The sequence below is a fragment of the Ictalurus furcatus genome, chromosome 1 (assembly GCF_023375685.1).
Source record: "Ictalurus furcatus strain D&B chromosome 1, Billie_1.0, whole genome shotgun sequence".
In the NCBI taxonomy this organism is placed as follows: Eukaryota; Metazoa; Chordata; class Actinopteri; order Siluriformes; family Ictaluridae; genus Ictalurus; species Ictalurus furcatus.
In genome coordinates this window covers 20,832,598-20,851,257 of record NC_071255.1, presented here as the reverse complement: position 1 = coordinate 20,851,257, position 18,660 = coordinate 20,832,598, and the positions used below count along the sequence as shown (strand labels likewise).

Here is an 18,660-nt window from a genome sequence, read left to right as displayed (position 1 = left end):
ATTGGACTATTAACATCATCCGGGACTGAGCCCCGATTCTTCTCCATCAAAAATTTAAAAATGGATGTCTAAATAAACTGTTTCCATTCCTTTTTTTTCTTGCATGTGGGGGCTAATTGCTTAAATATATGAAAACCAGAGAAGGAATGGTTTAAATTTGATTTAACATATATATCTGCACATGAATAATCCAGCCACTGGCATGTTTCAAACCGGCATCATATCAGATACCTATTTCCATTATTACATTATTACATAATGGAACATCCTCAAAACCCATAACAGTGGCAGTTTTAAGAATGAGAGTTGAAAGCAGCTAACTACTCAAAGTGACTGAGTAAACCTTTTCAAGAAAAACAACTAACTACGCATGCTCCACAAATTTAAGATAACATATAGACATGAATAATTAATTGTGGGGAAGAAGATTGGTCTGTTTTGTCATGAGGAAAGACAAAATCCCGCCTAAAATGAGTACGCTGTGGAGAAAGGTATAAAAAGGGCTGTGTGTGTTTGCATAATTTGGACTTTCTGCAGACTGTCTCACTTTATTGTTTCAATAACGTTTAATTACTTTTTGCCATCTACTAACCCTCTGTCTCTGAAGTTTTTTGACTTAGGTTGGAAAGATTATTTGCCACGACAACAGCTCATGTAACATCAAAAATCCCGTATCTCAAAATATTAGAATAAAGAATTTATAATACAGAAATGTCAACCTTCTGAAAAGTATGTTCATTTATGCACTCAATACTTGGTCGGGGCTCCTTTTGCACAAATTACTGCATCAATGCGGCGTGGCATGACAGCAATGAGCCTGTGGCACTGCTGAGTTGTTATGGAAGCCCAGGTTGCTTTGATAGCGGCCTTCAGCTTGTCTGTATTGTTGGGTCTGCTGTCTCTCATAGATTCTCTATGGGGTTCAGGTCAGGCAAGTTGGCTGGCCAGTCAAGCACAGTAATACCATGGTCAGCAAACCAGTTACTAGTAGTTTTGGCACTGTGGGCAGGTGCCAAGTCCTGCTGGAAAAGGAAATCAGCATCTCCATAAAGCTTGTCAGCAGATGGAAGCATGAAATACTCTAAAATCTCCTGGTAGATGATGCATTGACTCTCAACTTGAGAAAACACAGTGGACCAACACTAGCAGATGACATGGCACCCCAAATCATCACTGACTGTGGAAACTTCACACTGGATTTCAAGCAACTTGGATTCTGTTCCTCTCCACTCTTCCTCCAGACTCTGGGACCTTCATTTCCAAAAATTAACTTTTCCAAGATATTCTAATTTTTTGAGATGCACATTATCAATTTTTCCCCCTCACACTAACTGATTATGTGAGCTAGCATTTGGCAGAATTGAGAGCTGTCAGCCAATAAGACACAAGTATTTCCACCCATTTTCCTGGAAACCTTGACTGATTGGTCTTGCCTCCGTTCACTGAGGATAAAATACAACACTCCGTTCAGTGAAGATAAAATACAACACTCTGTTCACTGAAGATACAAAATTACAACACCGCTGTCTTCTTTTACTGATGTTCAGTTACATAGTAACAAACTGCTCCAATTAACCTTATTAGTTACAAAATGTCCCTCCAGCTGTTTCTCTTTAGTAACGCTTACTTTTCCAGCCTTTTGTTGTCCACAGTAACATATTTGAAGGGAAAATGATTCGGCACATCGACGCATCTGACAGCCAGCTCTATACTGACATCTGCTAGACAATAAATATTCTTACAGCCCTCTCGTGTCAGCTGAATATGACACGCATTCCTACAAAAAAGAGGAAAAAATAGATTTACATTTACATTTATGCACTTAGCAGACGCTTTTATCCAAAGCGACTTACAAATGAGAAAGATACAAGCAAAGCGATATCAAGCAGAGAACAATACAATAAGTGCTACCATACGAGATCCATTAATTGAATTCCAGAAGAAGCAAAGTGCAGAGTAGAGGTGTAAGTGCAATTTTTTTTTTTTTTTTTTTTTATGAGTTTGTTAGGTGCTCATTGAAGAGGTGGGTCTTTAGTTGTTTTTTGAAGATGGTGAGAGATTCTGCGGTCCGGGTTGATATTGGAAGTGCATTCCACCACTGATGAACAGTTAGTGTGAAGGTTTTGGAAAGGGACCTAGCGCCACGCTGAGTTGGAACTGCTAAACATCGGTCGCTAATCGATCGCAGATTGCGAGAGGGAACGTAGGCCTTCAGAAGAGAGTTAAGGTAGGAGGGTGCTGTTCCTGACAAGGTCTTGTAGGTGAGCATCAAGGCCTTGAACTTGATGCGGGCAACTACAGGAAGCCAGTGGAGGGAGATGAAGAGGGGTGTGACATGGGTTCTCTTGGACTGGTTGAAGATGAGGCGCGCCACAGCATTCTGAATCATCTGAAGGGGTTTGATGGAGCTGGCTAGGAGGCCTGAAAGCAGTGAGTTGCAGTAGTCCAGTTTAGAGGACAGTAGTCCAGTTTAGATTTAAAAAATACGAGTTTATTAGGTCTGACTGAAGTTTTTTGGATCAGCAAAAATATATGTATTTGATAAATAAGGCAATATGTGCTTGTATTAGTCTATATTATATTTGCTTTATAAAGTTGGCTTGTTAAGTACTTTCTGCAGATAATATAATACAGAAAGTGATTAGTTTTGAGTTGTGTTTGTGTGATTCTAAATAAATAGAATACCAAAATTAACATAAATAAATACAGAAACACATGGGTTTCAATGAACCTATTTATTTATTCTGGACAAATAAATAGAACATGTTTTATTATACATATTTACTGATAGATTAACAGTAGAATGTGAAGAAATGCACTGTTACATGTTTGTCATAAATAAAGACGAGATGAAATAGTGTTGATCTTGAATTCTGCAGTTTCAGTCAGTAAGGAAGCCTGGTTAAATGACAGTCATTTTGAAACAGCACCGGAACACGGTTTCAGATAACTGCTACAGTGAAAACTCAAGCAGCCCATTGGGGTCTGCCACCATGTCTTCAAGCAGATAAAAAAAAAAAAAAAAAATACAGCTCAGACAAAGGCCAGTGCTTCCAACTCTTTTCAGAAGAAAGTAGCTCAAGCACGCTCAAAAAGGCACTAGAAGTCGTAAGATGATGTCACAAACTAATTTGCATACTTTTTTTTTTTAAAATGCTGCTCTCAGTCATCATAGACTAATTTGCATATTATTTTATTTTAAATTAAAGTTGCTAAAGTGGTCTAAAAAGTCACCAGATCTAAGGACAAAGTCTCTAAGTTGGCAAAAACACTACCAAAGAGACTCGTGGCTGTACTGGATAGATGGCCACTACAGCCTCTACATCATCTCAAACCACCTGTGATGACTGTGGATCGGAGTTGATTGGTCTAGTCTCGACCAAGTGCTGACCACTTTTACACATACAAATGGATATTTGAGTACAAATCAGATGGAACGGAAGAGTGATTTGTATAATGATGTGCACTTGTAGAAACTAAGCATATGTACGTAAATGTGTGTCTGTAACTTCTGGCTTGTATGCTACTCCCAAATAACCTATTGTACAAATCCACCTTATTTTACTCTAAAATATAAGTAGAAATCAGTCTGGGTGAACAGGAAGCTAGAGAAATAAAGATGGGGTGGGCTTTTTGCCTTGATGTATTCTTTCTTGTGGGGTTTAGAGTACACAGGTTATGTTTCATAATTACACATTGTTTTTATAGGTTCAAAGGCATTAAAATGGCCTCATGCAGACAACGCTAAAAGGTAAAGTTTGGTGTTTTAGCTTATTCAGTGATGCGAATTATAAAATAAACCAACACACCCATCTAATTTAATTTTTCCCCTTGCTCCATTACCAGAAGGAAAAAATTTATCCTGGTAATGTTTTAGGTATATTGAGCACACTGTAACACATTATGGACACAGTTTTTTCTATGGAGAGCTACCATCCGCTGTCCATAAGGGTCATGCTGTGTGCTGGCTGGACTCCCTCCAACTAACCCTGCTCTAGAGGTGGGCTGTGTCTGAAATAACAAACTACCCTGTATGAGAAAAGCAGTACGCGAGAGGAGTAATATATAGTCTGAATTCTCAGTAGGTGAGAAATAGCAGGTGAGAAATACACAAACTGCTTCCAGTGAGATTTTGCAGTTTGCAATTGATGGACACTACGCGAGTCAAAATCCCATAATGCAACAGGACTGGTGTGGTCGAGCTCAGAAAAAAAAAAAAAAAAAACTGTGGAAGACAGCACATCGGCTCTTTTTAAGTATTAAACCTTGGTTAAACAGGACTACACACACACATACTGATTAGTACATACTGTCAACGGCCATGCAGTAGGTACTGTCACTGTACGTGATTTCAGACGCAGAGGTGGATTTAGCCCCATAGTCTCCTATACCACCTGTTAGGGTTAGTTGCAATCCCACTTCTGTCTCAGACTCCTACGCTCCAGAGGAGCACAGCAAACCCCGTAAGAAAGAATACATCAAGGCAAATAGCCCACTCCATCTTTATTTCTCTAGCTTCCTGTTAGCACTGTTTGTGATTTCTAGTTATATTTTCATATGTATGGCATAAAAGACATTTAGCTTTGTCAAGGCTCTGGAAAGAAAAATAACAATTGGATCACACGAGATAGAAATGACTGTTCAACACATTAGATGATATGCCTGCAATGCTTGACTTTAGTTGCTAGCAGTAAGACTATACAAGACGCTGCATTACGGTTCTTAAGAGCTTTACAATAACGTTCCCTCCTGCTGAACACCTCAAAACATTTTTACAAGAACCTTTCAGCAATACATATGTAATACGTTCTAGTATATTTTGCTTCTTCTTTTTTTTTTTTTTTATCACAAAACACAGTACATTTTATCTTGTGTTCCTGATTTTGTGTCTTATGTGCAGCATAAAACAAAATATGTTGCATATTTTACATCCATGTATTAAAACAATTCAGACAACTGCTTTCAAAATGAAGTGTTAGAAATGATTAAACTTATATATATCTCATTAAAAAGGCTATTTTAATAAAAAAAAATACTTATTAGAATCTCATTAATATTGCTTACTATTTGTATGATGAGGTTTATACGCACTTTAGTTATGGAATTAAATTCATGAATCAATGTAGCAAATGTCATTTAAAATACTAGTATTTTATTCTATACTATTTATATCTTCTCAAGGTTCATTTTCCACTAATCTGATCTTGAGGTGTATATCATTGAGAGATCTGAGCACTAGTCGAGGGATCATCTTTGGAGTACAAACTGGATCTTTGATGAGGACATACTTCCTCAGTGTCAGAGCCACGACCACTTTCATTTCGTTCAAAGCAAAGTTCTGGCCAATGCAGTTTCTACATTGAATAAAGATAATATTATAAACAGAACATAATCAATGGAAATAAACAGTTTACTGATCTGGACAAGTGTATATAAAGGCACTTAAGTGTACTCTTAAATGGGCAAGTGTTTAGGAGAACTTCAGAGGCATCTCAAACTGTAAAGAGTAGCAAAAGTTGGCAGTACTGAGACAGACATGACATGTACCAACACACTTCCTTCTTGGAAAATGTTTACTGCTACAATTGATTGTGATATAAAGTTTATATAGACAAAGCAGATCAATGAAAGGTTCTATTTTGTCTTTTCTAACTGCCAGAAGCAGTGTTTAACACATGGATATGCACTTGGTGGTGTGCACCATGCCGAGACCATCAAAGTTACATCAAAAACAGTGATGTAGTGTTTGCTATAGATATCTTCATGTTACTTCTTTAAGTAACTTCATCTCCTTTTCTCTACGTCCCTTTGCATATGCCAGGATGTAGATTCTGAGCTATCCTGTGTAGCTTGTGACCAAAGCTACAGCTATATTTTTTCTGTCCTTCCAAGCTGTGGTGGACTCCAGTTCTTCTTTCCTTCCTTCTTTTTTCATTGCTGTGAGTGGACCCATGGCATTCTCTGTCTGAGTGTTAGCTGTGACTTTATAAATTGATATTGGAATATTGAATTGCTAAATTATTATCTATTCCTCCATTGCTGTTGTACCACCTACTGGACATTCATTCGACTGCCACGGCTCATGGGATAGGAGTGTATGTATCCCTTCATCCCTCCTACAAGCAGAGGTAATGACATTAATAGGCTGGAGGTTCCCTGTCCCTCCATTGCCTAACAGTACCGGCTACATTTATCTGCCACGCTTACCTGTGGACTTGCAGCTAATATATCCAGCACTGAGTGGTTTCACTCAGTGAAACTGTGGTTTCAGCTTAAACCACATTCTCTCTGCATCACACCAGTGGTAGTTTCACCAGATGAAGCCCCAGTATTTAGTGGACATACCAACAGCCAGATGATGACAGCTCATGACACTACAGTGTATCAAACATGCATGGGCAATTATATGGTTGTTTTCTAGCTAAAGCAGCTCCTGCAAAAGGTAGAGGTCAGTTCCTATACTATGGAGCTTATAGAGACCTTGCTCCTAACAGCAGGGCACATGGCTTAAGAGATGGTAAAACTCTCTGCCAGTTTGGCCAAATTATAACAGCAGGTGTGGCTGGCACAGTCCACACTGTTAGAAGTATGCAAAATGACCCTGCAAGGTCTGTCCTGCAAACCTGGGCTATTCCTTAGGCCTGTGGCCAAAGAGGTCCTAGAGAGGCACAGGCTTTCAAATCACAAAACCAGTATAACAGCACAGACCAGCCAAGTAGCCCCACTAGACTGTCTAGGGCCAAGCCAATGCTCCAATACCCTCAAAAGGCCTACAGGAACCATGCATCTGGGGCCTTAACAAAAACCAGTGTCCCTGAGACATCTTGTGGGTTCAGTGGAACACACTCCTATACCCCACATTGAAAAAACTGCATGGAGCCCACCAGTGAAGAGCAGGAGCTGGCTGAAAACCTTGCCTATTAGACAGTGACTACATTAGGTCAGTGGGTCGTGATGGCCCCTGCTGTTCAGAACAAAGAGTTCTGAACAACACCATACCATCTTATTTAGGCATGCGCTGCATGTAGTCATCTGGCTGCTTTGCTTATTTGATCTCAAGAGTAAAGCGGCACAATTTAATAGCCTTGTATGCTTGTACGTAGCATTGTATATATAGGTGATATAAATGTACATTTCAGTTACAAAGCATTCAGCAAAAAATGATACTAGGAATTAAATGTTTCTTCCATCTCCAAGCAAACTGCTAATCAATTTAAAGGGAATCTACTATTTATACTGTCTTCCAGCAACTCAGATAATCAGCTAAAGGGTTTATATTTGGGTCCAGTGGAACTTGCATTTGAACAATTAAACAGGCTGAATCTTTGAAGATGACACTTAAATACAGAGAAGCTGCAAATGGATGTCCTTGGTTGAAGAGGCATTAAATCCAGTATTATTATGACTAACTTATTATCTGTGGGTTAGTAATTTTATTTCACACGAATATATTTGCCTTATAAAGTTCCCTGGAAGTCTAGCGGCTAAGGATCCTATGCTCTCACCACCGCAGCCCGGGTCCGATTCCCAGGCAGGGCACCAACCCAGCCATTGGGGGTTGCACAAGCCAGTGCACTCTCAGTGCCAGTCCCAAGACCGGATAAAATGGGAGGGTTGCGTCAGAAAGGGCATCCGGAATAAACCTGTGCCTAATCAAATATGTGGACCAATGATCCACTGTGGCAACCCAAAGCGATGGGAGCAGATAAACATAGAACAACAATATTTGCCTTATGAAACATGACTATTCATGTTGGTGATGTTATTGTTGTTGTTTTGTAAACATAAGCTGGGTTTATCTCTGGTATGATTATATTTTGCCAACTTCTTGTGCACTTCTATTGGGTTGTACTACAGAAATTGTGTATGATGCAACTTCATCTGTGTTGTCATAATTCATGTTAAAAGGTTTATGCCTAGGATAAACCATTACTCTTAGTTAAAGATGTTTTTAAGTAGAATTCTATTATTGGGAGTTCTTCTCAGAAAAAAACACAAACTGTTAAATATGAAATGTCAGTGTCTACTGCAACAAGTAAACGATGAAAACTCCTATAGATACAAACCTTGGTCCAGCTGAGAAAGGCACAAAGGCATGGGGTGATCTCTTAGCAGTGTTCTCTGGCAGAAATCTCAGTGGATCAAATACCTGTAAACCACAGAAAATTTTACACCCTTGATTCTGTGTGGTAAAGTAGTGAAGACTGAAATAGTTTATCTAAGTTTACGGATGGAAAAAATGTTAACAGTAAAAGCTGAACATAAAGTCTAGAGCAGATTCTAACACCCTGCTTGTGCAGAGGCAGATTCTACAGGCTGTGACATTATACCTTTGGATTCTCCCAGACTGTAGGGTTGTGATGAATTCCATAAATACTGATTCCAATAACACAACCTATGGAAAACATAAAACAACTAAATGTTATGGGTCAGCCAGTACTTTCTCAAGGATTATACCTTTACAATTGAACCACTCTCACGGTGCATGCAGATGGTCACAGAAAAAACAAACAGCTTGGTTAATGTTTCACCAGATTACTTCTTAGATAAGGGTCATATAAAGTCATACAAATTTCTGATGTGGTTTTTGTTGAGCTGGAGCAAGATCAATCAGGCAACAATAACAAGTGGAAATTATTATGGCGAAATTGCAGCAGAATAGCTATATTAAAATAATAAAAAATCTATATAAATGAAAACTACAAAAGCTATTTTTATTAAAAATATTTAAATACAATTTCATATTTTGTAGGAAATCCACAGTATGCATGATCAATATGCTTGCTTTCTTAAGTTCTGAGTGTGGAGCAATGACAATCCTGAAGTAATATTAGTATATGATGCAAGATCATAGCCACTTTCAAACTCATTCTAATCTGTTAAAATGTCTACAAGGATACAGTTCCCTAGTTTTTAAATTATTTTAGCTCTATGAGGCCATATTATCATGAAGAGAGAAAACGTACCAGCAGGAACTGTTCTTCCATCAAAAAAAGTGATAGGCTTGCTCAACATTCATCCAATTTCTGGAACAGGAGGGTACAAACGCAGGGATTCCTTAATGCACATTGTGGTGTATGGTATTTTACTGAGGTCCTCCCTAAAATCCATACAGTTGGTTAGAAACTCAAATAAACACACAGATAGAAAAAAAACAGACAATAATCAGCGTGCTAAATGTGGACTGTCTGGGATTGATGATATAATAAATGATCCAAACTACTACGAAAAGATAATCTATAAATATAAGCATTTTGCTAATAATAACTGCCTGTCTAACATAGCTTATTATCACTATCATAATGCTAATAACTGTACCACTCGATAGTATCCTTTCCCATCAGCACTTGCTGGATCTCCTCTCTGCACTTCTGCTGATGATCAGGGTTGCAGGCCATGCTGTAGAAGATCCAGGAGATGCCACTGGCAGTAGTGTCGTGTCCCTCAAACATAAAAAAGTGTCCACCTCTGCTCGGATGGCTTCATCTGTCAAACCCTGTTGCTGCTCGTCCTACACATGTGAAAAAAAACCCTGGTAAACACTCTCTCTCCCAGATAATAATAATAATAATAATAATAATAATAATAATAATAATAATAATAATAATTATTATTATTATTATTATTATAATTAATTATTATTATTATGGTTTAAAAATCTCAAAGTGCTTTACATATAAAATATATTTACTATATATATATATGTTTATACTACCCCTCCCCCAACCCCCTATTCAAAAAAATATGAATAGCCCAGATTATAGAAGTATGATTTTGTATATAATGCAATCTTTTACTTAATCCACTTGTAATGACTTTGTAGTCATTTGGCTACGTGTAGCACATCAATGTTGCACATACTATGGTTTACTCATCTACGATGATAAAAGAGAAACAAGAATGTAGTGGTGATGACATACACGAGCACATAGAAGGATATCCAGAAAGTCTAAACATCTCTTCTCTGGAACATTATCCTGGTTCTTCTTCTTATTTAAAATTTCTTTTCTCTGTCTTATGACTTCATCTGCAAGGACAAAAGGCCAGATTTTAATAGGTTAAATTAATAGCAGCCTCCAACTGTCTGACCAATTTCAGTCACATATACCTGTATGGCTGTGTGCAATTTTGCATGCGTTTCTGTATCTGTAGCCATGTGGACTCATGTGAAAGACGAGGTCATTGTGATACGGAAAGACGCGAAACCTTAGGCTTACCAGGTTGCACAGTTCATACACTGCCTTTATGTATGGGTTGGATCTGCTGAAAGGAGATTGGTGTGATAAATAGAACTTGGCTTACATTCATATTAATTATGTTCAGCGAAGTTTTCTGCATTTAACCCACCTCTCTGTCTGACAGTTGCTTTGGCAGCTAAACGCGCACTTCATTATGCTGTCCAGTGTCATCAGACTAACATGCTGAAAAAGTTCAAAGGTCTGCCCTGTTCTTGCATATACTTCCCACTTGTCCTTTGAGAGAGAGAGCGATTATTAAAAAACAGTGTTTGCACAAATCAAGCAAATACATTTTTAACTCATAGCTAACTTAAATCTAAAATTAACTCACCAGCATAACGTTGGCAGAATCTGCCATTAGTTTCATATAAGGTTTTAAAATATCATAATGGAATCCTGGTGCGAGTAGTCGTCTGTGGCGAAACCATTTCTGTCCAACACTAACAAGTAAACCTTCACCTGGAGAGACAGAATAGCTGTCTGACTTACAGACACCACTTTTCATAACTGCTCAGTTATATTATTGCTTTGTTCATATTACAAAGTTGAACTGGCACAAAAATAAAAAAATAAAATTTAAAAACTGTTTTCACAGAGCTCTGGCATAATTAGATCTGCATAACATTTTTGAGGCAGATCTAATTATGCCAGAGCTCTGTGAAAACAGTTATGCTTAAGGGCTTACATAAAAATACTCCAGCATGTATACTTGAAAATTACAGTGGTTAATAAAATGGAAACATTGTCAAACACTGAAGTTAATGACAATATTAACTATTGCTTCCTTGTGATTTTTATTAACCTTGATGTAGCACAACTGTAATTACTTAAGTTAAAAAATGTTTGCCCTTTTGGGGGTTTCTGTGGGTCCTTAAAAAGACAATCTAAAATTTAGGCCTTAAAATGCCTTAAAATTTCTTAAATATGATTTTGACAGGTCTTAAAAATTGTTTGGATTATGAAGTTAATGTTACTTTTATAAAGTTCTAAACATCAGTCTCACTTTTAAATGTGTTTTTGGGAAACATTTGTATTGATCACATGGTTACAAAAATGGAATCACTCATTCAAACTGTGCAGCCTGGTCAGAATTTATCATAGCATGCCCAGTGTGTCGCGATGTGATGTGTGGGCTAACCAGGGTTTCCAATGTTCCTTCATACTTTGTTTGCCAGTAAGGATGTGAAATAGGTCTTAAATTTAACTGGTTGAAACCTGTAGAAGCCTTGCTTTTTTGTACTGAATTTCATCTGAAATTTCTACTCTGTATAATTAGTTTACTTGCACATGTAAATCTCTTGTACAACATTACCTATCCAAGGGATGAGAAATCTATATCCAAAGTCATCCTTTGGTCCTGTGAAACAAGAAAGCAAAACAGAAGGTCTCTGTGAACATGACGACAATCAACTGACTAATTTAATAAATCATATAGGCTATTGTTTGATTTAATTATAGACAAACAACATTTTCACCTGTTGTTGCCAGAATGGGCTTGACATAAGCTGGGTGATGGACAAAAAGATGTATACTATCTGGGCTAAACTGCATTGGGAATGCAAAGGGATAATGTTCTCCCCATTTGGGTATCTTCTCCAAATCTGTTCCATCTTGCTTAAACTGCAAAACATGGTCAATCTTAAACAAATATCGATAGCATGAAATTTGAAGCACAGCATTTACATATCCTCTGATAAACTCTAAATAAAAAGAGGTTTCGTGGATTTTTGGGATCTACTTAGAACCTTCTATGAAGAAGCAACATTGTTATACACAGAATTCTACATATAATCTTTAAGAATTTTTCTTAAAGAGGGACAGACAGGAATATTGTAGTGCACCAGATTTCTTTTCTAAGAATGCATGCACTGCAAGTTATTCACAATTTACTAGTATATTCAAATAGCTTCAATATGTTTAACAATGCCACAGCCTAGCATTCAGTTTATTACCCAATGTGTTTTCTGCGACAGCACAATCATTTAGGCTAAATGCAAGCAGTAACTCAATAAACTGAATAGACAAAGGGTTGGATTTGAGTCTCTGCACAAGAGAAGTAAGTAAGGGATTAAGTTCTGTAATAATAGTTTCCAGTCCACTGTGTGGATTTTCCGTTTGCAAACCATTCAGGTAAGTGAAAGAATCTGTAATATACTATATGATATCTTTCGACAAATACTGTAGTACACGGCTATATTTTCAAGAGCACGTTTAAATTTTGACACATTATTTATATTTATTTATGTTGCACTCTTTACAGCCGCCGAAGCGAAACATTTTAGTCTGAATTGAAGCGTTTTGTATTCACTCCTACCTCTGTAACATGTCCGAGAAGCCAATGACCAGGAGGTCCAGGAAACTGCTCTAAGGCACGCATCCATCTATTTCTCTTTATAGACCATTTAATCAGCACCGCTGAAATGTAGATTATACACAAGACTGCGAACACATGATAGAAGTGAAATGTTTCCAAGTTAAACGGTGTTAGTTTCGCGAAATAGCTATAGAGCTTCATATTGAGTTACCGCCGTAGCCTACCAACACCCCACTGTTGATATAAGTGAGTGATCGCAGAACACACACACACACACACACACACACACACACACACAGAGAGAGAGAGAGATCTCTGTTCTGTGGCTACTGACTATAGATAGTAATCAACATATAACTTTTGCTCGATAGTGTGGATAACCTTCTCATCATACTTGTCACAATTATCTTTGCTGTCTTCCTCTATGCAAAGTTGGTACAACTTGGAAATGATACAGCTCCAATAAAATGTAAAGTCACTCTGTATTCTTCAATTTCTTTATTGATGTCTCCATCTGACAACCACAGAAATCACAGAGCATACCAATAATGCCACATACTTTTGCAATGTAGCTGATATTCAAGCATTCTTACAAAACTAAAATAGCTTCAGGTGCATTATTCCCAGTTTGACCTCTCTGCTTCCTGCTGTTGCTATCAGCAAAGAAGGAGGACAAAGAAAGAGGAGTGTGGCCACTTAATTTTCAAACTCTATGTATGATCAAATAAGCTGTGTTTTCGGTCATAAAGGCTTGCATAGTCCATGAGTCAAGCTTCATAATCAGTTTGTGTATGTGTCAAAAGGCCTTGAGGATTCATTCCTAGAGCCTCAATATATGAGATCAGGAGCTTAGCCCAGCTTGGCCAAGAGTGTGGGGGGTTCTGAATCCAGCCTTTTTTTTTTTATTGAAGAGGCCCAGCTATCAGCCAGTATTCTGCTGCAGCTCGATTAGCTGGCAGCTAAGGTGTGCTTGCAAGCATCAGTCTGGCTCCAAAGGAACACTGCTATCAGTTCCAATGGATGTTATTGGAGAAAGGGGACCATCCACTTACATTCACCCAGTCAAACCTGGCACAGTCAGAGTTGGTGATTGAACAGGTGATGCAGGAGAATTTTCAGCACCCAAGGTCTGGTTGGTACACTGGTATGAGTCCAGTTTCTCTAACCTTACACTTGTGTTTGCAGGACCACATGTCTGCATTTGTGGGCTCATGAACACTGAACATTGTGCTCCCTAGTCCCAGATATTGGAGCAAGCTCATCACCTTCTCTTTATTCTGTCTTGACAGCATGTCTGACTTCTAGAGAGCTGGCACACTTCCAAGCTGATTGAAGGTTAGTCAGGTCCTCTAGGCCTTGACAGTTCTGTGGACTCAATCACCTAAATGTGAATCAAGTTCCTGCCTTCTCCAAATATGCTTCCTTCTTCATGGCCCTCCCTCTGAAAGGTAGGTGAAACACTCCAGCCCAGGTTGCTGCAATCAAAGTTGCAGAGTGAGTTTTGATACACAAACTGCAAGAATTGAAACAATTGTCAGTCCTAAAGGCACATTATGCTTTTCCACACTGCTGATAACTTAATGACTGTCCACTTGGGTGTTTATAAAACTGCTCATATGAGTTTATTTTCTAATGGCCAGGCATTTATATCCAATCTTTAACCACTACTGCCACACATGCCTCTGCAGATTTTGGTGACAATATGCTAATATTTGAGGGCAGTACTAAGGCAAGCCAGCCTTACAGCAAACCTGGATAAGTGTGCGGATGTTGCGACACCTGAGCATACAGAATTAAGTGAGCAGATAACTGAAAAGCCAATTAATATGCCACTATATTCAGATGGAGTTACTTTACAGATGAAGTAAACACTTGCAGGAACTGGTGAAACATACCCTATATTTGTCTAGGGGTGTTTCAATAAGAATTCCTCCATTACCTTGCAATTTTTGTAATTTCAAACCAAGTATGCTGCACCTAATGCAGGAATACATGCAATAATTTTTCAAGATCAGCTTTAAGGGAATATATTCACATAACCCCTTTTAAGCACAAAGGCTCCATAGCACATATCGAAAAGGTTGTATGCTTGCTGTACATTTCTTTAAATGAAAGGCTGGTATTTCCACCATTCCAACCCCAATCCCAGTACTTTTAGTATTACAAGAGACTAATTTTTTTTTTTTAACAGTCAGATTTTATTATACACTGTAGCAACAGAGGCACAGATCAAGCCTTCATTTCATCAGCTTTGTCCAAGAGCAGCTCCAACTCTGCATAATTCAGGTTCTCCTCCCTTGATTTGTGTGCTGGTCACCCTTAACCTCCCAGGCAGTGCTGGAGATGGTCTCCATACTCATTACATAAATTAGAACATCCAAGTTTGGCTCTCATGCAAAAACAGGAACAATGAAAAGCCAGGGCTCAACTGTCCACACAAAAATCACACTTCATCCCTATTTAAGTGGAGAAAGGACAAAATGGGGGTAATGACCAACCTGAGGGATCTGGGGCAGGACAGGAAGTGTCACAGCAAGCACAGTTATTTCCATACAACTCTGACCACCTAAAAGCACAGCAACTAATTACATTTATGTAAATCAAAAAAAGCATATGGAAGCAATGCAACACCATGAGCCTTACCCTTGTTTATCTGCCATGTAGGAACATGATTTAATGCTTGAAGTTGGTATTCCTGGTCCCAGAAACATTTCACAATGAATGAACATTTCCTGGGGAGGGGGATGGATGAGAAGAAAAAAAAAAAAAAATCACAGGTCAATTGTACATTGTAAAAGGTCTTTGCAGTACATCAATTTATTTTAGCATTACTGTTCTGCAAGTAGCATGTTCTGAAAAACATCTATGCTGTTTGCTTGCCTGGCAGGTTATTTAAATTCCATTACAAGGATTTTGGACAAACAGGGTCAGCTTATTACATGCATTTACCTTCTTGTTTGTAGGATGGGAGACCATGTCCTTAAACATGAGGGCTCCCACAGAGAACCTTGATGTGGCCTTATCCTCAGTAGGGTAAAATATGCTTTGAGGAGTGTTCTTGCTGTCCACCATGCATCTGCACAGAAGGATTATTTAAAGCAGCCAAATACAACTAATGGAACTACATATTAAAGCAAAGGCTAGCATTAGCTGATTCATTACCCATAGTTGTCCATCACAGTGTATTTAGGTGTAGTGTCAGGGTTCTGAGAAGCAGTGAGGTAGCACTTGCTTAAGTAGAGCCTCTTTCCAGCATGAGGATGGGGAGTTATGGCCTCGAAATACATGGGCTGGCCAATCATAAGCTTGCCAACTAGCAAGAGGTTCCCAATTCTCTGGAAGAGAGAATTCATCTTTACAGTGAAGCACACCTGCCCTAAAGCATAAGTCCTTCCATGAAACAGCTGATTTGATCTACTCCAATTTGGTTTTCTGATGACCATGTGAATAAGATCAACATTTTTAGCCCAAGCCAAAAACTTCAGAGACAGTTTAGATGATGTCAAAGTAAACTTCATTGAAAACCAACAAAGTGTGACTGTCTGCAGAGAGTCTGAATTGTACATACACAAGCATGTCTTTATATAGCTCCCTGACCCAGTAAAATTATCCCCAAGTGTGGCATTCAACTTTTCTTTCTAGAACAGACCCATCACCATTGCCTAATTATTCACATCCATATCTTATCTTTGTGGCACATGCATAGTTGTAGGTCCTTTAAAAGTTTTACCAGACCTGGGTTTTTTTTTGTTTTGTTTTGTTTTTTTTAATTAGGTCACACATTTCACCCTATAGCCTCATCTTGGTACTTTTCCCTTGAACGCTTCTCTCCTTTTGTCACTGATTTGCAAGCTTAGGGGGCTTAGTTCAGAAACCCAGTTCTGGAATGTATAATTTATTGCCACAGAGTGAGTTTGCTTTAGACAAACAAAGCACGTAATTTACACACTTAGAATACCACCTGTTGGAAGCGTTTTATAGTTTTAGATTAGACAATTCTTCTAACTCAATCCACACTCAATATAACTTGATCAAACATTGTTCTATGGGTTTAGATTATGCTTCTAACTATTGATTATACATATAGATTATGCTTTTTAACCCATACAGATTATTCAATTATGCTTTAAGTAGTAATTCTAAATGTAGCTTAGATAGTACACTTCATTAACATATCCAAAAATTAGTTACACATTGATCACACTTCATAGATCTTTTCTAAAACCATAATAGAAAGTTAAGTAGACACCCAGTTCACCATCCAACATGGTCACTTGCCTTTTCTTCAAGAAGGGACCTTCATCTTACTGGGATTGAATAATGTTCACAGTCACAGATGACTGGTAGCTTCCCAAAATGGAAGTGTGTGGGAAAGAACAGTCAGGCAATGCCAACAAGGCTAGTGTTTTTAGCCATATTAACATTGTTAAACCAATCCTACAAGTTTAGGCTCAGCTCATCATCGCACTAAAACAGCTTCCCAATTCAACCAAATGACATGGGAAGTGGAAGTTGGACTGTTAAAAGATGCATATACAATTTTGCATGAACCCAGAAGGATAAACAAGCACTGCCCAACACTGAAGTATTTATTACTAGGCTTATGAAATCTGGCCTTACATACAGGGAAGGTTCTGTGGACTTACCATCTACAGGTGTGAGGGAGACTCCACCTTGTAAGCTCAAGAAAATGGTCCCTGCTTCCACTTGATGATATCCAATGTGGTAGGAATGGAAGTGCCTATAAAGCAAGCATTAATGTGCAGCCTTACTAGAAGCAGCACATACAACTGAACAAGTTTAAAAAAAAAAAAAAAAAAAAAAAAAGTTCTAACTTGTAACATCATTCCAGTGGCACAGAAAATGGTAGCTCACAAATAACCGTTTCATCCATCAGAGGCTCATAGAACAGCATGTTTGAATAAAGGACAGTTCTCATTTTCCTGTACAGACAAAAGTTGAGAAGTTATGGCAGATACAACTCTTAAGATGTTTACTTTGCACACAACATACAATCCCCCCCCCCACAAAAAAGCTTAGCCAATTAGGAATACATACATGACGTTGTACATTGCAGCTGTTGATGGGATACAGGAAGTAGTAATACTCAGGTGTCTATTCACAGGACATGTTTCCACGGAGATATTTCCCAGCATCTTGACTGGTAAAGAGACTCTTCAGAACCCTCATAAATCCAGTCAACATGGAACAAAAGCTCCATACTTCTTGGTTTAGAAGGCAAGGGAGCTGCTGTTGCAGGAGGAGGTGATGGCAGCAATATAGATTTCATCAAAGCAGGTACCAGTTGGTCTCAGGTTTATTGGAGGTTTAAAAATAAGCTTATGGACATCTGAAGAACGGATGTGCTGAAACTGGTAATTTCAAAAGGTGGACACAGTATTAAGAGTTGGGTTTACTGGAGTCTGAGCCTTGTATTTTGGCAAGGATACCTCCAGATGAGGCCATAGGTCATCTGATGCAGCTTCATCGGTCATAGAAGGATAAGAACTCACCATGTACGGTGGCAGCACTAATAAGCGTAACACCGCTTTCAATAACATTTTTCACAAGTTTAAAAGCCCTCCAAAAATACCTTTCAAACCAAAATTAGCCTATTTATAGCAGCTCTTGAGGCAGCAGAGGCGTGGTTATGGTGTGATTGGGTGTGCTCTGCACCTGGTGTTAATTGGCTCAACCAAATTGGCTTTCAAAGGACTATTTATTCTATACAAAGTATGACTTCTGCAAGTGAACTTGTTAGTGTGCTGTGTGTGTGTAACTTTACATACCGTATATTCTGTACTATTTACTGTAGATAGATAGATAGATAGATAGATAGATAGATAGATTTTATTTAGTAATGTATTTAAGCCCATTAAGTAATTTATTTCTTTAGTCACTTTGAGGGATTTCTAAGAAAAATTACAGCAACATTGTCAGTAAAAGCAACAGATTCTGCAAATAGAGAAGTTTTCTTTTTATTTCACATTATGACTGCTAGTAGATTTAATGCAGAATGTAGGATTTGTCTTAGCAGGCGGTCCCCCAAACCTACCGAAGACACAGTGACCACTCCAACTCAGCATTAATGACAGGTCAACTTATAGT

General features: G+C 38.3%; 1 pseudogene; it reads right to left on the bottom strand.

The window, feature by feature from the left end:
• Nucleotides 1–5,085: 5,085 nt before the first annotated feature.
• Nucleotides 5,086–13,336, bottom strand: LOC128611959 (cytochrome P450 4A6-like; annotated as a pseudogene).
• Nucleotides 13,337–18,660: the final 5,324 nt, after the last annotated feature.